Genomic DNA, 24,562 nt, shown 5'->3' with positions numbered 1-24,562 from the left:
TTTAATTAGCACCTTTTCCAATCTGAGGACATTCTGATTTGCAGCCATCGAATCACTTGAATGTTGGTTGAAGGGAATACCTTGATCAGGACACTGAAAAATTCTTCTTCCCTTCTTCAAAATAATGTTGTGGAATGTTTTACCTCAACAATACCTTGTTACCATATTCTTCAGTCTAGAACCTATGATGTTAACTCTCATTCTCTCTCCACAGATGCTACCTGACCTGCTGAGTGTTTCCAGCATTTTCTGCTTTTATTTCTCATTTTCTCATATTTCCTTATGACAGAGGAGGCTTTTTGGGCCACTGAATCTATGCTGGCTCCCAGACCTATTCCCATCAGCTCCATAATTCCCTGTAACCTATTCTGTCTCACATGCTCATCGACTCTGAATGTCAGGTGAAACTGAAAAAAAACTGCAGTGGTATTGTGAGGTTTAACACTAAAGATATCTTCCTGTGATTATGTAGGACACTGGTGAACTGCACCTGGACTATTGTGTACAGGCCTGGTCTCACTACCTAAGAAAGGATTAACCTATGATAGAGGGAGTTCAACAAAGGTTCACCAGATTGATTCTAGAGATGATGGGGTGTGGGTTTGTCCTATGAGAAAAGATTAAGTTAACCTGGGTCTATATCTTCTTGAGTTTAGAAGAATGTGAGGTGCTTTCATTAAATATAGAACATAGAACAGTACAACTCAGGAACAGGCCTTTCGGCCCACCGTGTCTGTGCTGACCATGATGCCAATCCAACTAATCCCATCTGCCTGCACATGGTCCTTATCCCTCTATTCCCTGCCTGTTCATGTGTCTGCCTGGATGCCTCTTAAGCGTTGCTATGACTGCTTCTACCACCAGCTCTGGCAGCATCTTCCAGACATCTGCTACTGTCTGTGTGTTTTTAAAGGAAAAGAACTTGTCTTGCAATACTGTTTTAAACTTTGCCCCCTCACCATAAACCTTTAGCATTAACCTTTGACATTTCTACTGTGGGAGAAAGACTCCGACTACCTGCCTTATCTCTGCCTCTCATAATTTTGTATACTTGTGTCAGGTCGTCCCTCAGCTGCCGATGTTCCAGAGAAAATAATCCAAGTTTGTTCAAACTTTCCTAATAGCTGATGCTCTCCAATTCAGGCAATATCCTGGTGACCTCTTCTGCACCCTCTCCAAAGCCTCCATATCCTTCCTGTGATATGGCAACCAGAACTGCACACAATACTCAAATGTGGTCTATCTGAAGTTTCATACAGCTGCAACATGACTTCCCAACTTTTATATTCAATGGTTGAAAGTGGCAAAAGCCACCAATCAATTGGAACAGGTGGTTCTCTGCGCTAGCTGAATGATTATCAGTTTTAGTGGAATTAAAAGACAGACTCTTGTTGTCAGGATATCTCATTGTTCATGATAATGTACATATTTAAAGTAATATTGTGGAACGGATCAGCTAACTAGTTTAAACAAGGGTTTTGTCACTAATGTCAAACTAACGAATCCAGGATTTCAACCTGAAATGTCAATAATTCCATTTCCCCCACAAATGCCGCATGACCTTCTGAGTCCCTCCAGAAATTATTTTTGCTAAGAAACCCAGTTTGTGTGCGGATATATGGAAAGAAATGTAGGTCACTTGGCCACTGAGCCTGCTCATTTTACTCCCTAGTTCCCTCTCTTGTCTGCCAAAGCGCATCACAGGAGCCCTATCAGATAAGTGCTGACAGAGAAGGAGGAGATGAGGACAGGTGGTTGGAGGCCTGGTCAGAGGGAAGGTATTTAAGGAGCTTCTTGAAGAAAAGGAGAGGCAGTGAGTTTTAGTGAGGGTTTACACATTACAGCCAGTGGATGGGAGAAAGGAATATAGGAGCACAGTCTCAGTGAATTCAGATGTGGCTGGTCTTTAGTGCACCTAGGTTATGGAAAGGGGAACTTTGTTTCTGCTCCTGTTTACTGTTCAGTGATCCTTGCGTTAGAGAGAGGGGAAAATCAGCCAGGGTTCCTCCTCTGATCAATGTCCAGATATTCCTGCATTAGAGGTAGATGCTCCTGGTCAACGTCCAGTTATTCGCCAGCAGCTGAAAGAAGAAATCAGCCCATGTTTCTGCTCATGTTCGCTGTGTAATGACTGATCTGCAGTCTGGATGACAGAATTGTGATGGGCTGTGATATCAGTCAGAAATTATCGACCTGTTGTGCTGTCCAGATCGCGAGTGCCAGGCAGAACTTGTACTGAGAGCCGTCATGTGCCACAGTGGGTTGTCATCAGGAACAGATATTGGCCGACTTTGCACCGTCCGAACCCTTGCAGCAAATTTCTCTGACGTAGTGGAGACCACATCATAAGCGCAGTACACTAAGTTGGAAGAAGTGCAAGTGAATTACTTCTTCACCTGGAAGGAGTGTTTCAGTCCCTGAATGAGGTAGAGGAGGTAAAGGGCAGGTATTACATGTCCCACAGCTGTATTGGAAAGTGCTATGGCAAGGGGAGTGGTTGGTGGAGATGGAAGAGTGGACTAGGGAGCTGTGGAGTGAAGGGTCCTATCAAAATGCAGCTTGGGAATAGAAAGGGAAAAGGGGTCTGGTGGTGGAATCCTGTTGAAGGTGGTGAAATTATATAGAATGGTCTGTTGAATGTGGTGGCCAGTGGGTGGGATGGGAAATCCTAACCTTGTTCTGGCAGGACAGAGGGTGAGAGCAGATGTGTGGGAAACAGAGGAGATGCGTTGAGAGTCTGTCAGTTACGGTGCAAGCCATGGTTAAGGAAAAAGTACGGCACTGGTGTGGAAAGTCTTTTAGTTGACACAGTTGTGAGCTGCTTCCTGCTCTCACAGGTATCTCTACATCTCCTCCTATTCTGCTTCCTGTCAGAACTTCATTCCATTCTCCTACTTTCTCTGTCATGTGTGTTTAGGTGACAAGATTTTCCACATCAGTGCCTTTTGAGATGTCTTCCTTTTTCTTTAACTGTGGCTTTCCCTCTACCATAGTTGACATCCCTCTCAGTTGCCTTTTCCGTATTTCCTGCTCATCTACTCTCATCCCCTCTTGTCCCAGCCAGAATAAAGTTCTGCAGGCTGAGTCGATAGTAAGGAAGGCAAATGCAATATTATCAGTCACTTCAAGAGGACTAGACTGTAAAAGTAAGGATGTAATGCTGAGGCTTTATAAGACGTTGGTCAGACCACATTTGGAGTATTGTGAGCAGTTTTGGGCCCCATATCTAAGGAAAGATGTGCTGGCATTGGAGAGAGTCCAGAGGAGGTTTACAAGAATGATCCAGGGAATGAAAGGGTTAACGTATGAGGAGCGTTTGATGGCTCTGGGCCTGTACTCGCTGGAGTTTAGAAGGATGAACGGGGGATCTCATTGAAATGCTACCGAATAGTGAATAGAGTGGATGTGGAGAGGATGTTTCCAGTAGTGGGAGAGTCTAGGACCAGAGGGCACAGCCTCAGAATAGAAGGATGTCCCTTTAGAACTGAGGAGGAATTTATTTAGCCAGGGGGTGGTGAATATGTGGAATTCATTGCCACAGACAGCTGTGGAGGCCAAATCATTAAGTATATTTAAAGCGGAGGTTGATAGGTTCTTGATTAGTAAGGGTATGAAAGGTTACAGGCAGAAGGCAGGAGAATGGGGTTGAGAGGGAAAAATAAGTCAGCCATGATTGAATGGCAGAGCAGACTCAATGGGCCAAATGGCCTAATTCTGCTCCTATGTCTTATAGTCTTCTCCTTGTCCTCCAGTATCCACCTTCAATGGATCGTCATAATTTCCACCACTTCCAACAAGATCCCACCACCAGCCACATCTTCCCTCTGCTTTCAGCGTCCAGAAGGGACTGTTCCCTCTGTGACCCCTTGGTCCACTCTTCCATCACCAATCATTCCTGACTGCACTTCCACTTGCAACTGTGGAAGATGCAATGCCTGTGCTTTCCCTCCTCCCTTCCCGACCTTCCAGGGACCAAAACTTTCCTTCCAGGTGAAACAGCACTTACACTGCCTCCAGTTTGGTATATTGCATTCGGTGTTCACAATGTAGTCTCCTCTGCACTGGAGATCAGCCCACTGCTTTGTAGTCGACAAGGGTGACTCTGAGATTTAGTCACCTGTAAATTTAATTCTCCATCTCCTTCCCTCTTTTGACCTCTCTGTCCTCCACCACCTGCATTACTCTAATGGTACCTAGCATTAGCTCGAGGAACCTCATCTTCCAACTAGGCAGGATACAGCCCTCAAGACTTGATATTGAGTTTAGCTTGGATGGGCATCTTGGTCAGCATGGACCAGTTGGGCCGAAGGGCCTGCTTCTGTGCCTTATGACTCTAACAAATTCAGGTAAACCCCACTTCTTCCCACAGATGCAGCAGTGTCTTAGATTCAATTTGTTATGTCTCATTTTGTTCCATCTGCCAGTTTTTAAACTACTTGTTACCTTGACAGTGCTGCTCTGTGGCCTATCACAGACGTTCTCTTCACCTCCCCCTCTCTGCAATTTAAAACAGTTTCTTTTTATTTTTCCGGTTCTAATGAAGGATCTTGATCCACAGCATTGCATCTATTTGTGTCCCCAGTGATGCTGCCTAACCAGCTGAGCACTTCCAGCATTCTCAATTTTTGTTTCAGGTTTCCAAAATCTGCAGATTTTTTGCTCCAACTAATGAACAAGTTTTTTTATCCCCAGAAAAGTAAAAAATTGTAAATCTGAATTAAAAGCAGAAAATGCTGGAAAGACAGCATCTGCAGAGAGAAACTTTTTTCCCCTTTTGAAAAGAAGACATGGGAGATATTTGTTAAAGGTCATGAAAAACCCTGAATGGCTTGGGCATGGTGGATTTTGGTATCGGTATATTATTGTCACTTGTATAGAGGTACAGTGGAAAAATTTGTCTTGCATACTGGTCGTACAGATCAATTCATTACACAGTGCAGTTACATTGAGTTAGTACAGAGTGCATTGAGGTAGTACGGGTAAAAAAAATAACAGAATACAGAGTGAAGTGTCACAGCTACAGGGAAATGCATTGCTGGTAGACAATAAGGTGCAAGGTCACAACAAGGTGAGGTCAAGAGTCCATCTCAATGTTCAATAGTCTTATCACAGTGGAATAGAAGCTGTCCTTGAGCCTGGTGGTATGTGCCCTCAGGCTCCTGTATCTTTTGCCTGATGGGAGAGGGGAGAAGAGAAAATGACCCAGGTGGGTGGGGTATGCTGGCTGCTTCACCAAGGCAGCGAGAGATATAGACAGAGTCCATGGAGGGGAGGCTGGTTTCTGTGATGCGCTGGGCTGTGTACACAACTCTCTGCAGTTTCTCGCGGTCCTGGGCAGAGCAGTCGAGGGAACCTTTCACTTTGGGACAATCCTAATTTACTGGTCATAAAAGCAAGGTAATTACTAAATAAGTACAATCAGAAAAGTCATTATACAGGCCTTGCCTGGATAATGAACAGATTCCCTTTTTACAGATGTTCATAAGTCAATTTTGTCCATGTTCAAAATTACACAAAAGACAATCTATATTGTAACCATACTTGTAATGAATGGCATCAGAAGCTCATAAGACTGTTAAGAAAGAACAGTTATTAAAAGCAGAGTGAGAGAGAGAGACAGACAGAGAAAACTAGTTTGCCACTCATAGGAATGAACATATTTACATACGTTGGACCTTTGAATCTGATAATATTATGGGAGCTCATTCATATGTCAGGCCGTCCATAAGTGGGCATCTTAACCCGGTGGTGACCTGTATACTCGGAGCGGTCACAGCAAGTTATCCATTGTTTTTCCTACATTACCAAAACTCGCTGGGACATTCAGCAGGTGTGGCGGTTGACTTGGCAAGAAATAGAAGCAGCAGTAGGACAATTCAGTCCCTCGAGTCTGATTCCCATTCAGTAAGATCACGGCCAATCCTGTGCCTTGTCCACTTTCACACCAATCCCTGATTTTTCGATTCTCTTAGCTGTGAGTATGCTCAACCACTGAGGGTCCTCTTCCTGCACTGAGTGAGTTTGCTATCGCAATCTTGGGAATAGGAAGGGTCAAATCAGCAAGTACTCCTTCCCATTCAGTAGCTGCTGGGAATAGGGGATATCGGGTTGTTAATTCTCATCCCCCACATTACATGTTAAATTTCCTTAGATCCCTGTAGAACATAAGGTCTGGCTGCCCATGGGGTTGCTGTATTCTATTGGAGTTAAGGCAAAGCACAAACACGCATTCTAATTGTCAATTGCTTTTAAACAGGGATTCCCCTAGATGGCAGCAAAGAGTGGTTTTAAGTTGTGGGTGATTACAAGGGCAATGCTTTAATCAACACACACACACACACACTCAAAAACACCACACACACACACACACACACACACACTCAAAAACACCACACACACACACACACACACACACACTCAAAAACACCACACACACACACTCAAAAACACCACACACACACACTCAAAAACACCACACACAGGCGTGCACTCAAAAACACCACACACACACACACACACACACATATGAGTTGCAATAAACATAGGCCTTGACATTTTTCCTTGCAGTCATCAGGAATTTGTGTGGCATGTTTGAACACGATTTCCTTTCCTTTTATTTGGAATGCATGAGCTAACCCATGATACATTCACTAGGTAAATACAGCACTGGTTAGATATAAAAGTCTCTCTACCTTGTTCCATCAAACAATCCCACATCAGGTACATCACAGGTTAGATACAGAGTAAAGTCCCCTCTACACTGGTCCATCAAACACTTCCAGGTCAGGTACAGCACAGGTTAGGTAAAGTAAAACTCCCTCTACTTTGTCACACGTAAACTCCTTTGCTTCTTCCCAGTCCCCCTCACTCTGATATAGCGGACAAATTTCTACAATTTGACACCTATCCACTTACGTGGCATCTGAACTAGATTGATAGTTCACTTGCCATTTTATGATGTGCTCATGGGACTGGTAAATTAATTGCGTGCAGGGCTATTTGGATTGCATTCCAGCAAGAAAATGGAGTCCCTTACCTCCCATCTGCACTCAGGAAGGTGATTCTTTATGTGAAGGCAAAAAGGGGAAATAGAGCGGGTAGGAATGTTCTGCAGTGGATGTGGATAAAGCTTGGCTTGATTTCCACAATGACTGAATTGGCCTGGAAGGTCAATGGGACAATTAATTGATAGACATTTGGCACAAATACTTCAATCAGATTTATGCCTTTCTCCAAGCTCTAAGTTCACCTTGGCTTCACCCCACTGTGTCCTGGTTTCTCACAAGAATATATTTTACCAGAGTTATTTTTACAAGCAGCCCTTCAATCTGTGAGGAGCCTCTGCACTGACCCACTGATGTGCAGCACTTTATGGTTGCGATAATTTTTCTCTTAATCCGTCCTCCCTCACTGTGTTCATTAGAACAGCCCCCCCCCCACCCAGCATTTAGCAGTCATTTCTTAGACCCAGCTAAAGCTTGTGACCCATTCTCGGCCTCACACTTTGGAAGAAATGTCAGGCCAGAGGAGATAGTGCAGAGGAGATTTATCTGAATGTTTCCAGAGATGAGGAATGTTATGTTGGTTGGCGAAACAGGGGTTCTTAGAGCAGAGAAGGTTAAGAGGAAATTCAGTAGAGCTGCACAAAGTTGAATGATTTTGACAATAATACGAGCTGCTGGAGGAACTCAGTGGGTCAGGCAGCATCTACGGAGGGATCTGTACCCTTCATCTGGACTGAAAGAATAGAGGAGAGATAGCCGGTGTAAAGAGATGGGTTTTACTTTATCTCCCCTCTCTTTCAGTCTAGACGAAGGGTCTCGACCCGAAATGTCAACTGTCCATTTCCCTCCACAGATGCTGCCTGACCTGCTCTGTTCCTCCAGCAGCCCACCTTTTGCTCCAGATTCCAGTATCTGCAGTCCCTTGTGTCTCCATGATTTTGACAATACTAGTTACAGGCTCTTGCCGGGTTACGAACGCCTGGCTTACGTACACCCTTACGTACATATGAGCCACGACAATCGGGGGACTGGGTGGAGCCAAGCAGAGCTGAGAGCGCTGAGCAGACCCGGGAGTGCTGAGCAGACCCACCCACTCACTCACTCACTGAGTCAGTGACGCCAGCTGGCGGCCGCTCTTCCCACACCTCCTCGCTCTCTCGTCCCCACTGTTTCTGCGATTCTCTCCCACCAACTGTTTTTGTTCATTTCTGACTTACAAAAGAAATTGGGTTACGAACAGTTCTCAGGAACGGAACCCCTTTTGTAACTGCCTGTGTTGCTAATATAGCAAAAGCATCCAAAGGGGCTTCACAAAAATGCTTTAAAAAAAATAGGCACCGAGTCATTTAAGAAGTTAGGGCAGGTGACCAAAAGCTCACTCAAAGAATTAGATTTTAAAGAGTGACTTAAATGCAGAGAGAAGGTGTTGGGAGGGAATTCGGGAGATTAGGGCCTAGGCAGCTGAAGACACAGCAATCAAATGCAGAGAAGGTTGAGAGACCAGATGGATGAATGCAGAGATCTTGGAGTGGCATCGAACAGGAGGTTGCAGTCATATGGAAGAGAACTTTGTAATCAAAGCATTACTTCACCAGGAGCTGGTGTACGTCGGCAAATACAGGGTGAGCAGCAGTTGCTGTGAGCTCGGACATGGACATTTTACAGAGGTTTAAACATGGGAATCTGGCCGGAGGTGTGTTAGAATCATAAGTCTGGAGGTAACAAAAGCACAAGTAAGGGCAGCAGATGATTTGTGGCAGGGCCAGAGTTAGGTATGGTTACTGAGTAAATGAGGACAACATTTTCCTGTGGTAAGGGAGATGTAAAATAATCGTTAGAGTAATGGGGAAATGAGAAGTAATTTTATTCAGCAAGTTGCTATGATCTGGAATGCACTGCCTGAAAGGTTGGTGGGGGTGGCGTAGAACAGTAGAGCTCAGGAACAGGCCTTTTGGCCCACGATGTTTGCACTGACCCTGATGCCAAATCCCATCTGCCTGCACATAATCCATATCCCTCCATTCCCTTCATGTTCATGTGTCTGTCTGAATGCCACTTTTGTGTCTGCTTCCACCACCAAGCGTTCCAGGCACCTCCCAGTCTTTGTGTTAAAAAAACTTGCCCCGCCCATCTCCCTTAAACTTTCTCCTTCTCGCCTTAAAGCTATGCACGCTATTGTTTGACATTTCCACCCTGGGAAAGAGACTCTGACATGGCAGGTTTAATAAATTTCAGAAAGAATTAATTACTTGTGAAAATTTGTGGGACAGTGGGAAAGAGCAGGGAGGTGGGACAAATTGGAGGTCGTTTTCAAAGAGCCAGCACTGGGCTGATGGCCCAAATGGCCTGAAGTCTTGTTTTTGAGCATCATACAGAGTTTGAAATGTGTGTGTGACTGAAGATCCACATATGCTTCTGGGAGATGCAGAAACCCTTTAAATTCTGAATGTGTGTCCATGTATATGATATATATTTGAACAAATTCAAGAAGGATCTTGGGGCCAAACTGGTGAGTACATGAATCTGCTGATTGGAAATCAGTGGATAAGGGGGGCTGTGTTTTCTGAAGCTAATCCCACTTCCTGGCTCTCAGTCTGTATCCCTGAAAACTGTGGCTCATTAAGTACTGATGAGAGTTTCTACCTCTACCACACTATCAATGAGTTCTAGACTCCTACTGCTGTTTACATGAAGGCATTTGTAAAAAAAAAGTGACCTGGGGCCAATAGTTATCCTTCAGACAACATGATCAACAAACAGAATTTCTGTTCTTATGATCTTTAGGAGCTTTCTGTATGCAACTCAGCTGCTGCAGATCTGTGGCCACTATTTTGAAGAAGTGCATGGTAGCTCTATCAGTGTCCTGAGGCTTATATTTATCCCTCCATCAACACCATTAACATAGATGGCCCGAGTCATCGTCCTTATGGGAGACTGTGGTGTGGCTAAGCTAACTAAGTAACTAAGCTTCAAAAATCATTCTGCACCTTCCTGAGGGGTCAATACAAATGCACAGCAGAGACACAAGAGACCGCAGATGCTGGAATCTGGAGCAACAAACAATCTGCTGGAGGAACTCAGCGGGTCGAGCAGCATCTGTGGGGGGAAGGGGATTGTCGACGTTTCAGGTTGAGAGTTTGCATCACCCACCTGCCTCTCTCTCCCAACTCAACCCCTCCCCTTCCCCCACCTGCCTCTTTCTGCCCATCGTCCTTCACCCCTCCTTGGTCCACCTATCACCTACCAACCCCTTGTCTCACCACTCCCCCTCTCTTTATACTGGCTATCTTCCCTCTCCACTCTCAGTCCTGAGGCAGGGTCTCGACCCAAAGTGTTGACAATTCCACACCCCCCTCTCCTAACCCACAGATGCTGCTTGACCTGCTGAGTTCCTCCAGCAGTTTGTTTGTTGCTGCATATAAATGCATGTTCTTTTTATCTTGATGTTGCCCTCTTGCTTTGTTTCTATGTAACATACTCTGTGTGTTTTATTCATCCCCATCCATTTGACATACCCTGTTGCATTGCTTTGCTGCCTTATCCTTGCCAAGTCCTGTGCTTTTCCCATTCATCCTCTGCCAGGATCTGACCTCAACCCTTGACCAACTGCTCCCTCTCAGCCGGTGTGCCTTGCCCTAGCGCCTGGCCGTGCCGTCTCTCCCAGGCCGAGGCCTACCCCTAGGCCCCAGTCCCCTTGCACGTTGCTCTCCATGTTGCCTTCACATCACAAACCACAGCTCACAAAAGAACAAAGGACAGCAAGAGCTTCCAAAGCTTTGTTACCATGGAAACTGGTGTAAGTCCTCAAATACAAAACTGGTTCAGTAATGTTTCTTTCATGGAGCCACAACAGGCACATCAAGCTTGCATTTTGTGCTTGATTCTCTGAAGTGAACTTGCAACCTTCTCACTTAATGTTTCAGGTCATCAGAAGGGTCCATAGAAGGGTCTTCGGCCTGAAACACTAGCTCTGTTTCTCTTCCCACAGAATCGGCCTGACCTGCTGGGTATTTCCAGCATTTTCTTTTTTATTTTAGATTTCCAGCATCTGCAGTTTGTTTGATTTTCTTCCACAACCTTCTGACTCAAAGTGTAAACTAATGAGCTACAATTGGCAGATCCCAACTGATAGCTAGCCAGCACATAGGCTACATTACAAGCGTTGGATGATAAAAGCTCCTAGAATCGCAGGATGATGCAGCAAAGAGGGAGGCCATTCAGCCCATCATGCCTGTATGAAAGATCTGTCCAATTGGTTCCACTTACTAGCTGTTTCCACACTGCCCTGCGAAAGTTACTCTTTCAAGTGTGTATCCCAGGCTGAGGACCAGGAAGCAGATGGGCTCCAGCTTCTCTGTGGAAAGTGGACAGGTAGCTACTCACATTGGGCTCATTTGCCACATCACTGCCAAATACCACCGCCTAATGAAAGGTGGCTGTTCTTTCCTGTTACCAGAAGGGGAGGGGGGTGTGGAATCTGCATTGGTGTAAGTACCATTTATAACCAGAAATTTTGTGAGTGGCACAATTTGTCCCGGGCTTCAGAAGAAGCTGATAAATGCATCCAACCGTTATCTAGTCAGCTGTTTGTGGAAGCTTCCTGTGTGAAAATTGGCTGCCACATTTCCAACAACACAATATTGGTTACACTTCAGAAAATTCTTGGCTGCTATGACGTGATTTGGTGGAGGTGGGTGGTGCATGAAAGACACGATATGAAGACACATCTTTTCCAGTCTCATTCCACAGGGCTGAATCTTAACTAACCCCTCTCTGTAGCGGCCTCTGTAATCTCTCTCAAAAGCTGCATCAACCTTCATGCCTCCTCTCGTTCGCCACTTTGTGCAAATTCTTCCCTGGTAGCTGTCGACTTGGTTCAGTCGAGGAGACCTTCTGGTTCTGACTCATCTTATAATTACATTCACATATAGCATCCCTGGTGACCATCAGATACCACATAGCCCTAGGTTTAACCCTTCCTCCATGCTAAGTTATCTATTGAAACCAGGAGCAATTTATGACTCTGCCAATATCATTATCACTGGGCCAGAATGAAGGGGACTTTTGTCTTCCAACAGGCATGTTTGGGAGTCTGGAGGAGGATCCTTCGGAAGACTAATCTGCTACCTATGTCTGAGGCTCCATTAGCTTCCTTTAGCCTTTGGCCTGTTAACATCCCAGCAACAGTTTCATTTAAGTTCTTATTTACATTTTCAAATCTCTCCCATAAATATGCGCTTCTCTAATTTTGACCACCTTGCTCATCCCCCTTTTCCATAGCTCCACCATTAGCAGTTAGTCTTAGACACATAGAGTGGTACAGCAGAGAAACGGGCCCTTCAGTCCAACAGGTCCCTGCTGACGTTTCCGCACCCCTATATTGATCTCATTTGCCTGCGTTAATACCGTTTTATTTTATGCCTTGCCTATCTAAATACCTCTTAAACATAGTGATTGTATCTGGTTCCACCACCAGTGTGTTCCAGATATAGAACATAGAACAATACAGCACAGCAGGCCCTTCGGCCCACAATGTTGTGCCGACATACCTAATCCCTCCTACCTACAGAATGCCCATATCCCTTTATTTTCCTCTTATTCATGTGCCTATCCAAACCCCTCTTAAAAGCCCCCAGTGAATTTGCCTCCACCACCCGATAAGGCAACACATTCCAGGCGTATAAACCATTCTTTGTGTAAAACAAAAACCCCTCAGATCCCCTTTAAAACTCCTTCCTCTCACCTTAAACCTGTGTTCTCTTGTTTTTGACACCCCTACCATATGCCTGGGCACTGAGCTCTGAAATTTCCTCCCTAAATCTCTCCGGTCTTCTCTTTTAATTTGCCCCTTAGAGGCTTCTGGGCACCTTCTCCAGAGTCTTATCGTGGGAGCAGGTTCCAGTCACCACTTCAGAGACCCGGACGGAAAATCCGGGTTGGCATTTCCAGTGCAGTACCGAGGGAGTGCTGCACTCTTAGAGGTGGGTGTTGTTCAGAGGAAGTGTTAATCTGAGGCTCTCTCAGGTGGATGTCAAAGACCCTTTGCCCATTATTTCACAGTAAAGTGGGACCTTCTCTATTATATCCTGGACAATATTTAACTCTCGGCATTTAGAACATAGAACAGTACAGCACAGGAACAGGCCCTTTGGCCCACGATGATGTGCCGAACTAATTAAACTAGTAATTAAATGCCTAACTAAACTAATCCCTTCTAACTGCACAAAGTCCATATCCCTCCACTCTCTGCATATTTCTGTGCCTATCTAAGAGCCTCTTAAACGTCTCTACATATTTCCCTCCACCACCACTCCTGGCAATGCATTCCAGGCACCCACCACTGTCTGTAAAAAAAAACTTGCCCTGCACATCTCCTTTGAACTTACCCTCTCCCAACTTAAATGCGTGCCATCTATTATTAGATGGTTCAAGCATAATGCATGCCCTCTCGTATTAGGCATTTCGCCCCTAGATATATAAAACAGATTATCCAGTCACTATCACATAGCTGCCGTGGGAGCTTACTATGTACCAACTGGCTGCCAAATTTCCCAAATTACAACAGTGGAGACGCCTCAACTGTTCTTCATTAACTCTGAGGAGCTTTGGGACGCATTGAGGTTGAGAAGGTGCTTTGGGAATGCAAGTATGTTTTTCTGTGATGCGAGCGTCATATTTAGTTTGACCATTGCTCCTGTGGTGGTTTTTGATATTTCACCCTGTTAAAGGTGCTGTATAAATGCAGGTTGTTGTAACAGAATAACTTGGTCAAAGTCATTTGCGCTCTAAGAATCGACATCTAGGAGAGATCCCAGGAGATCTTGAATGCTTTTGGAAACTGGAGGAGATAATCCACTCCCCCCCCCTTTGCCTCCCTCCAACTCCCAGCAACCGACACCAATGATTTTCCTCTCAATGTTGGGGAGAAAGGCATCAGGTAGCATTTGAAAGCATCACTGCCTTCAAAAGCATCACTGCCTTCAAAAGCATGGTGAGTGACTTGAACTAGACCCATGACAACTGAGGGACAAATCCTAAGATCTTCAACAAAAAAATGGACACACACATACAGTCTTTCAAAAATATATTTAAAAAACACTAGGAGAGATGAGTTATAAATAGCCTGAAGACAAGGCCATAAGTTTATTTTATTTTTTGTGATTCAAGTCCTTTGGTGTGTCACAGAACAAAGCAAAATACAGCATCTGGTGTGCAGCAGGGAACCTGTGTCACTGGCTCTGTGTTAAACAGCAGTCTCATGTTTAAAGCAAATGCCCCATTGCGTTTCTCTTTATCAGTGTTAAACTCAGACCCTGAACTGGAGGGAGACCCTGCAGTCAAACCATGTGGTGGCAGTTCACTGTGGCGTTGGGCAACGGAGAGCTTGGGACAGGGGTCACCTGACCAACTCTGTTTGTCTGCCCTGCTTTCAGCGTAGATGCTGGTCATTAATCCCAGATTTTTACCCACCTCAGGTGTGGGCTGAGGCTCAGAGGCTTGCACACCTTTGCCTCCATGTCAGTAGATTGTGCATTTGAGTCCTATTTTCAATAGATCTTGACTGACGCTCCCTACGCAGTACTGAGAACAGAGTTTGAATGAGATGTTAACCCAAGACACTGCCCTCTGTTTCCCTGCCGAAAATAATAAAATCCACAGCCACTATTTTGAAGGAGAGTAGGGAAATCTTAGGTCAACATTTATCCTTCATAAAATGTTGCTTTTATGTTTTTGTCTGTATCCAAAGTGGCTGCTGTATTAGGGAACAAGAGATAAAAGCAAGAGTAGGTCAAGCAGACAAGAACTTGTTCTGTCTTCCCAAAGGATTATAACCAATATTGTGGCTCATCCACTTGCTTCTCTGATCCCAACGGCTCTCGACTCCCTTGACGTTCAACAATACAACAACGTAAGCCGTGAGTGACTGAACAGCCATAGCTCTTGGGGTGGAGAATTCTAAAGATTCACTGTCCTATAAGAGAAGAAATTCCTATTCATTCCAGTCCTAAACAGCCACTCTCTTATCCTGAGATGATGCCCACTTGTTCTAGACTCTCCGGCCTGAAAAAGTAACTCTTTCAGTATCTATTTGCAGGCAAATAGGACTAGACCGGATAGACATCTTGGTTGGCATGGATGAGTTGGGCTGAAAGGCCTGTTTCTGTACTGTAAACCCTCTCAACCTCTCTCAAAATCTTGTACGTTTCAATGAGACCAGCTCATTCCTCTGAATGCCAGTAGTTTTAGTCAATCCAACCCTAATGTCATTAAACTTCATTTGTTGTTTGGGAATGTAATTGAATGTCCTAAATCACAGGAACATTATTAAGCAAAAATTGACCAAGCTACACAAGGAGATTTTGGGGGCAGTTGACTGAAAGCTTGGTTAAAGAGAACGTTTTAATGCCAGTCTTGAAGGAGAAGGGAGAGAGAGAGAGCAAGGTGGAATATGAAAGGAATTTCAGAGCTTGGGGCCCAGGGAACTGTAGTCAGAGGTTATAGAGTCATACAGCACGGACACAGGCCCTTTGGCCCACTGAGTACATGCCGACCATCAGCCACCTGTTTACACTACATTAATCCCATGTTTTATCCTCCCCTCAGTTTCTACCACTCCCACTAGAGGAAATTTACAGCGGCCAATTAACCTATCAACCCGTACGCCTTTGGGATGTGGGAGGAAACTGGAGCACCCTGCAGCAAAGTAGGCCGACAGATACCTTATAGAAGCTTATAAAATCATGAGGGGCATAGACAGGGTAAATGGTCACAATCTTTTTCCCAGGGTAGGGGAGTCTAAAACTGGAGGGCATAGATTTAAGGTGAGAGAGGAAAAATTTAAAGAGGATGTGAAGGGCAACTCTTTCACACGGAGGGTGGTGGGTACATGGAACGAGCTGCCAGAGGAAGTGGTAGGGGCAGGTACAATTACAATGTTCAGAAGGCACTTAGGCAGGTACATGGATAGGAAAGATTTAAAGGGATATGGGCCAAACGCAGACAAATTGGACTGGCTCAGGTAGGCAACTTGGTTGGCATGGATGAGTTGGACTCTATGTCTCTAGGACCTGGGGGAAGTGCACACAGTCACCGGGAGAACGTGCAAACTTCACACAGACAGCCCCCGAGGTCATGATTGACCCCAGGTTGCTGGAGTTGTGAGGCAACGGCTCTACCAGCTGTACCACCGTGCAGCCCCGACAAGAAAATATACAGTGAACCAATTAAATTCAGCGGTTGCCCAAGAGGCCAGAATAGGAGCAGATAGCCTGCAGAGTTGTGCGGCTGGGGAAGGTCACAGGGAAGGTTGGGGGACGAGAGGCTGCCTATGATTTTGGAAGCAGTGGCAAGAACATTAAAGTGTAGGCATTACTTATCTGAGAGCCAGGGTAGGTCACTGAGGGCGGAGTGGACAGTAAGGTGCAGGGCTGCAGGCAGATGGGATTAGTTTAGATTGTCATCATGGCTGCCACAGACATTGTGGGCCGAAGGGCCTGTTCCTGTGCTGTACTGTTTTATGCTCTATGTCACAAAGGTCTTGGATGAAGGCCAGTCAACAGTGCATTGGATCACTGGATGTAATGAATGAGACAAACACAACCAACATTTTAGTCCTGAACGAGCCTGTTTTAAGGGTTTCCATCCCACCAAAATACTGGGGAAAGAGAAAAACGTGAAATGTCATGTAACAAAGTCTGAAAATCTGGCAAATGGTAAAAGCAAATAAGATAGCATGCTGCACACTCAAGGACTGATTGCAATGATGTTAAAGATGGATTTTGCTAATTAAAAAAAAATCCCTCAAATGTACCTTTTGATTTGGTTTTTGGAAGTGTTTCAAGGTTTGAAGTTTCACGCTGTGAGTTTTTGTGTTATAGTCTACAGCAGGGTTTTAAAACCTCTCATTATCACTATCTGTCACTGCAACCCGCTCATTATATCGGCCTTGCTCTGAGCTCAAACTGCATGAGAGAGAGAGAGAGAGAGAGAGAGAGAGAGTGTGTGTGTGTGTGTGTGTGTGTGTGTGTGTGTGTGTGTGTGTGTGTGCGCACAAAACAGAGACATTGGTAATCGAGGGTTCCTCCATTGGTTGAGTAGGTTGCTGGATCCTTGGGTGCTGCAGTAAGATCCCTGGAGTGAGGGTCCCAGTTTAGTGAGCTTAACTGATGAAGCAGGGCAGGTGGACAAGGGGGAGGGAAAGGGAGTAAGGACCACGGGGTGATGTGGGTGGTGGAGTAGGAGGAAAGGAGTGAACAGGACTGACGGATGGGGAGGTGTGAAGGGACAGAGAGGGAGGGGGAGTGAAGGGCCCAGGCAAGGTAGAGAGGGTGAAGGGAGAAGGAGGGGGACGGCGGATGGGACAAGACCAGAACTAATTAGGTTGATCTTTCAAAGACCTAGTGGATCGAGTGGCCTCTGTCCAGCTGAAAGACTATGAGGGTAATTTTTAAAACATGGTAAAAGAGTGCGTTAGTTTAGCACGTCATTCCCGCCGACTGCCGTTTTTAGCTCAATAAATGCACACATCCCAGTCGAAGAGGGCATTTGTCAATAAAGGTGGGTCAGGGTGTAGCGAGGTGATTGGGACCCTGCTGTGATGTTGACTGGACATGGACTGGAGTGACAATTAATGACTTGCTTGAGTGGCTGGGCAAGGAGTATGTAAAACGGCTGTTGAGTAAAGGTCTCTTAGAGAGATTGCAGTAAGGTAGGCTGAACCATGTCCTTCAGGGTGGAGTTAGAGAGATTCTGTGTTTGTGTAATTCTGTACACACGTGTGTTTGTGTGAATGTATGTGTGAGGGAAAGTTTCTGTATATATGTACTTCTGTGTGCCCAAGCTCTGTAATTCGGTATGTGTGTGTGAACGCATGTGAGGTTCTGTATGTATGCATTTATCCTGTGTGCATGTGTGTAAGAGTGCACTCTGTGAGAGTAATTTTGTGTGTTTGTGTGTGCATGTGCAAGATTTCTGTACATTTGTGAGAGATTCTTCATGTGTGTGAGAAATTCTGTGTAAATGTGATTATGTGTGTGAGAGGGGGAGGTTGTGTATGTGAGATTATGCATGTATGTGTGAGTGATTATGTGTGTAGAATTCTGTATGTCTGTGTGAAATTATATGGGTGTAATCTGTACATGTGTGTGTATAATTCAGTATTTGTGTGATTCTGTGTGTGTGAGAGATGAGAGAGATTCTGTGTAATTTTATAGATGTATGTGTGTGATTCTGAACACGTGATTCTGCATGAATATGTGAGATTCTGTGTGTGTGTGTGTGAGAGAGAGAGAGAGAGAGAGAGAGAGAGAGAAGAGAGAGAGAGGGGCAAATACTATGTTTCTGTGATTCCATATGTATCTGTGTGCGCCTGAGTGTCTGGAGTGTTATAATTGCAACTTGCCATGTGGGTTTGCAGTTTAATGAGATTTGTGGATTAAGGCAATGATGCAATCAGTTGATCCTGTGCAGTTGGATTAATACAGGCTTGGGTGCTCAATCAGCTATCGTTCACTCAGCACACACTGTGTGCACCATGTCAGATATTCACCTAGCTTTTGCAATCCCTCACTGCTAATAACCACTGGCCTTCCACAGCTGTTATGTGGTTACTGAAGCACTTGGAGACAAAATATTTTCTTTGAATAATTTGGTGGTATCACCACTGAAGCTTTGATGCTTCCCCCATCGGGTCTCCTTCCACTGTGACACCTCCCCATCCCCTCATCCCTGCCCTGCACTCACTGTAAGGCAGACCAAGAGAAGAAAGGCCTTCACACATGTTAAACAAGCAGAGTCTATTCTCTTATTCATGATGCTTTAGGCCTTGTGTGATAGAATTATGCAGGGTGGGTCCTTGTGCAGCACTTACATTGTCCTATCACATTCTACCTGTTTAATGTGGCTCTCCTGGAACAGAAGGATTTCCAGGCCAGAAGGTCAAATGATCATTTTCCAACCTCCTTCATGTAAATATCCTTAACCACCGGAAAACCCGAAGGGTTAATGGCATCCTGCTGTTAAACTGGAGAATGCAAGGCTTTGTACTCAGTGACAGATCGCGGAGACCATGTCTCGATCTCCAGAGGTTTCATTTTTAACCAAAGGCATTAAAGATTAATTCTGTCTCTCTCAAATGCTGAAAGATGTTTCGATATTGATTGTGTCAGCCTGCATTTCAATATCAGCTATTTAATCTCTGGGGAAGAATCCTCAGGGAATAGTTACTGCATTGGAGCAGGGATCAGAGCGAGAACCCAGCATTAAAGACACCAATCTCCCAACACATCGTCAAATTACTTGCATCTTCAATGGATGGTGGGGACGGCTTGTTTTAGGGCAATGTTAAACGAAGAAAAAAAAGCTCATTTCACTCGCAAAGATGCATTGCAGGGCTGGATTCAGTTTGCTAAATGTGAGATTCCTGTTAAATATCAGATGACAGTTACTGCATTTTTCCCCTTCTGTCTCCCACCCAAGAAACAAGCTTTGACCTGAGAATTTCACCAGGGCTTAATCGTGTCTTGTTGGGTGTACAACAGTGCATGGCTTCGCTCTCCACATCTAAAGGGTACGCTTGCCTTAGTGGAATTCACTGAAAATTCAGTAGATTAATCCCTGGGATTTGGGGGCTCGGGATGATGGATGGGAAAGAATTCTCATAAGATAGAGGTTGAATAAATTTGGCCTATAATCCCCAGGTTTTGAGGAATGTGACGTGATCTTGGTGAAATGTAAAGTCCGAGGAATCCATGCAAGCTTCAAAGTTAAACCTTCTGCCACTGTAGCCTCAGTGTGTGCCAACTACCATGACCTCACCATCTATGTTGTTGTGACCTTGCACCTTATTGCACTGCACTTTCTCTGTAGCTGTGAAACTTTACTGTTATTGTTTTTACCTGTACTACATCAATGCACTCTGTACTAACTCAATGTAACTGCACTGTGTAATGAATTGACCGGTATGCAAGACAAGCTTTTCACTGTACCTCGGTACAAGTGACAATAATAAACCAATACCAATACCAAACTGTGTGCACCATATACCGGGAGATCAACCTATTTAGCCACTGATCTAGACTGCCTATTGTACTTGGTCAAGGATTTCTTGTTTAAATGATTTTGCACCACATATTGCAGAGGTGTAACATGTATCTGTTGCGGTGTAGTGTGTCAGGCACATTGGAGGAACACCATGAATCAGATCTCGGGTCCGATTACATGCCCAGTACATGTTGGAGGTGCCATGTCTTAGAACTTACTTGCCCAGGTTCCTTCCAAACCTGCAACCTCTTCCCCCAAGAAAGACAAGGGCCACAGAAACAAGGGGACACCATCACCTACAGGTTCCAAGTCATGCCATGCTGGCTTGGAGACATATTACCATTCCATAATTGTTGCTGGGTTTGAATCTTGGAACTCCTACACAGAGCAATGCTGAAGCACCTTCATCTGAAGGACTACAGCAGTTCAAAGAAGCAGCTCACCATCACTTCCTCAGGGGCAATTAGGGATGGACAATAAATGCTGAGCCTCCCAGTGATGTCCAATCCCCAGAACATGAGTATCTCCCAAAAACCTTGTGGATCCTGGATTTCAAGGCTGATTAGTAATAGCAATTGGATACCAGGGGAGTAATCGCAGATAAATAGGGCTGTACAGATCATCCACAGCCTTTTAGATGACATGGGAAATGAGACAGATGATTGGCTGATCCTGTCCCTAATTATTATAACGGAAGATTTGTTTCTGTGAGTCCCAGCCGATGGGAATATGAATATCATTGTCCAAATGTACCAAACAGAGCACTGTAGAATCTCAGCAGTCTCATCCAAATAGAGGAGCATAGAAATATCGACAGCTGGCTGGTACTAAGAGGAATAGCCACCTGGTGTAGTACAGCTTTAAGTAACAATCAGGGAGATTCTGACAAAATTCAACAGTTTTCTTTTAAATGCTATGAGATCAAAACACCATGGAAAGGAAAACTGGTTGCTAAGTAATACAGCAACGTGCCCGTCAAAGGAGTAAGGCATTTTGTACAGGAATTCAGCCTACTCAGGCTCTGATCTAGTCTGCCTATTGTATTTGGTCAAGGATTTCTTGTTCAAGTGATTTTGCAAGATGCATTACTTGCACCATGTATTGGAGAGGTGTTACACATATCTGCGGCATATTGGGTGAGTACCATGTCCCAGATCTCAGGGCTGATTACCTGCCTGGTACACAGCTGGAGATGCCATGTCATAGAGTCATAGAGCACGGAAACAGGCCCTTCGGCCCAACTTGTCCATGCCGACCAAGGTGCCCATCTAAACTAGCTAATCTGGCCATTATCTGTGTTTGGCTCATATCCCTCCAAACCTTTGCTATTCATGTACCTGTCTAAATATCTTTTAAACTGTTATTGTACCTGCGTCAACCACTTTCTCTGGCAGCTCGTTCTGTACATGCACCACCCTCTGTGTAAAGATGTTGCCCATTTGTAAAATTGGTCCTGTGCTGTGCGGCGTGTTGAATGTGGCAATTTTCTAACCAATCCAACCCATCATCCTGAAAGAATATAAGTATCACTCCTCAGACTTAAGGGTTGGCAACGAGCAACTGGTTAATGCAAACATTTTATGGACTGATCGCCATTTAAAAAGGCTCTGCTCTCTTTGGTAGTTGCTACTTCAGTCACTCTTTAGTTACCTGTTAAGTGCAGATTGGTCAGTTAATTGGCTACTGTAAATTGTCCCTAGTGAGTAGGTGAGTGGTAGAATTGGGGGGGGGTGCAATTGATGAGTGTAAGGAGAATAAAAAATGGGATTAACGTAGGATTAGTGTAAATGGGTGGTTGATGGTTAGCATGGATTCAGAAGGCCGAAGGGCCTGTTTCTGTGCTGTATCTCTCTGTGACTATATAGAATCCCAAACATTAGGGTGCCAGCGATATTGTTATTACATTTCTATCGCTGAGGACCCTCACGATCCAGGACACACCCTCTTCTTGTCACTACCTTCGGGGAGGAGGTACAGGAGCCTCAAGACCCACACTCAATGATTCAGGAACAGCTTCTTTCCCTCCGCCATCAGATTCCTGAACGGTCCATGAATCCATGAACACTACCTCATTGTTCCTTTTATTTGCTCTACTTATTTATTTTTGTAATTTATAGTAATTTTATGTCTTTGCACTGTACTGCTGCCGCAAAACAACAAATTTAATGTCATCTAAGTCAGTGATAATAAATCTGATCCTGATTCTGAAATTTGAGAATGGTGATGAAGACATGGTTGGAGGAACGCGGAGACCACAGAGGGTTGTAGGCTGGTGGAAGGGACAGAGATGGAGAGGGCACTTGTGCATAAGAGAAGAACTTGCCTTCCTGCAGACCTTTCAAGACCTCAGGATGAACCAAGGCACTTTATGGCCACTGAGGTACTTTCCAAAGACTCGCCATTGTTATAATGTGGGAAATGTAGCAACCTATTTGTGCAAATCAAGATCCCACAGATTTGTATATGCTTTCTTCTTTTCATTTTGCAGATATCAATATAAACCTAAAATGTACAAGGCCATGATATTGGATTACATAAATCTAAGCAGATAATAGCGTTGCTATCTGGTTTTCCCAGAATGTAAAGTGTGTTCACTGGAGCATAGCGGAGGCCAGTGGAACTGTTACACTGAGAATAAATTGGCTTTGCTTGTTTGCAGGCTTCTTGACAACATCGATGGATCAAACAGACACTGCTTCTTGCCTTGGTGTCTTTGATGTGTCTCAGTGGGAGGGGATGTGACAGAGGGGCAGACACAAGACAGCGCCAGGTGAGCAGTGAGTGGTTGAGACACAATTTCAGAGGCTGCCTGGAGAGTGCAGCCCAGATACTTCTCTCGCTTACTGTGTGCACTGGGGCAGGGGACAGTCATACTGACAGGGGCACTGAGAACTGAACTTACAAACCACTGCTCCCAGTTTAGCTTTCTTCAGCCTGCTTCTGAGGTCTGAATGTGAATCTCAGATGCACTGATGCTGCACATGTCTGGTCTTCCCATGTACTGTATCATGGGATGCTGTGCTGGATTGTGTGGTGTTCTGCTGGTGTGGTACCATGGTGCTGCTGTGTTGTGTTATTCCTGTCCTGTGCAATGTCACGGTATTGTAGTGCTGTGTTGTACAGGACTCTGCTGGTGTTGTGATGTGCTGTGCAATGTCACACTAGTGAATCCCTGGTGGTGTACCGTGTTGTGTAGTGCTCTGCTGGTGCTGTGTTGTACTGGTGCTGTGTTGTACCGGTGCTGTGTTGTACCGGTGCTGTGTTGTATCACTGCTGTGTTATACCAGCGCTGTGTTGTACCAGTGCTATGTTGTACCGGTGCTGTGTTGTACCGGTGCTGTGTTATACTGGTGCTGTGTTGTACCGGTGCTGTGTTATACCGGCACTGTGTTGTACTGGTGCTGTGTTGTACTGGTGCTGTGTTGTGCAACATTGTGCTGGTGCACTGTTGGTGCTGTGCTCTGCTGGTGCAGTTCTATGCTGGTGCTGTCCTGGTGTTCAGTTGGTCCTGTGCCTTTGTTATACTGGTGCTGCTGGTGCTGGGCTGTGTTATTCTGCTGGTGCTGTGCTGTGTGGTTCTACTGGTGCTGTGCTGTGTCATTCTGCCAGTGCTGGGCTGTGTTGGCTGTAGAAATGGGACATAAAACCAGGGCTGCCCTTTCAATTACCAGCCTAGTGCCAAGTTGGCTAAATTCAACCGAAACGTTCAAAAGTGCTCTTGTTATCAAGGAAGCAACCACTAGCCTTGGCTCTTTTGTTCTGAATCCATCAGTAGCGGAAGAGACAGGACATTCACTGGACCTGCCTACAACTCCCCCCAGAATCGAAAGCCCGCTCTCTCAGGAGACACCACCAGACTGAGAGTGAGAGGGCAGTGCAAGAATCCCCCCCTGCACCCACCAAAACCCCCTTTCTCCTTCTCCCACCATCAGACAAACCACACAGAGGAGAAAAGCAGAAGAAGAGGTAGAGAGGGAAAGTGGACAAGTTGCAGAGGCAAAGGTATTATTGACAGGTAGGAAAAAGGAAACGGAGCAAAGCAACAGGAAGATGAGAGAGAGAGAGAGAGAGAGAGCACAGAAATCAGAGACAGAGGAAGGGCAGACTTGCTGTGATTCGCTGAAGTGTCTAAGCTTGCCTGTGTTTGTCTCACTGAGGGCCTGAACAGATTGAGTTACATACTGATGGCAGCACATTGCTGGGACCAATAGTTCCGCGACAGGAGGATATGAAGGCAAGTCAGGAAGCAATCCCTGAATTATGCGTTTGGCGCCTCCTCCCACACACTCTCTTCCCAGCTCACAGCAGTACTTACGATTGAGATCATTTATTGCTGGGCAGGTTAATAAAGAATGTGAGGAAGTCCCTGGTTAACTCTCCTTGTTTTCAGTCATCTGTGTCTGCTGTGGATCAGTGATTGTTACATCCACCCTGGGTCAGAAGATTGTGGGTTTAAAAACCTAGACCTGTGCTTCAGTACTGAGGGAGTGCCGCACTGTCGGAGGGGCAGTACTGAG

This window comes from Pristis pectinata, chromosome 33 (assembly GCF_009764475.1).
Source record: "Pristis pectinata isolate sPriPec2 chromosome 33, sPriPec2.1.pri, whole genome shotgun sequence".
Classification (NCBI taxonomy): Eukaryota; Metazoa; Chordata; class Chondrichthyes; order Rhinopristiformes; family Pristidae; genus Pristis; species Pristis pectinata.
Note: the sequence above shows the minus strand (reverse complement) of the source record.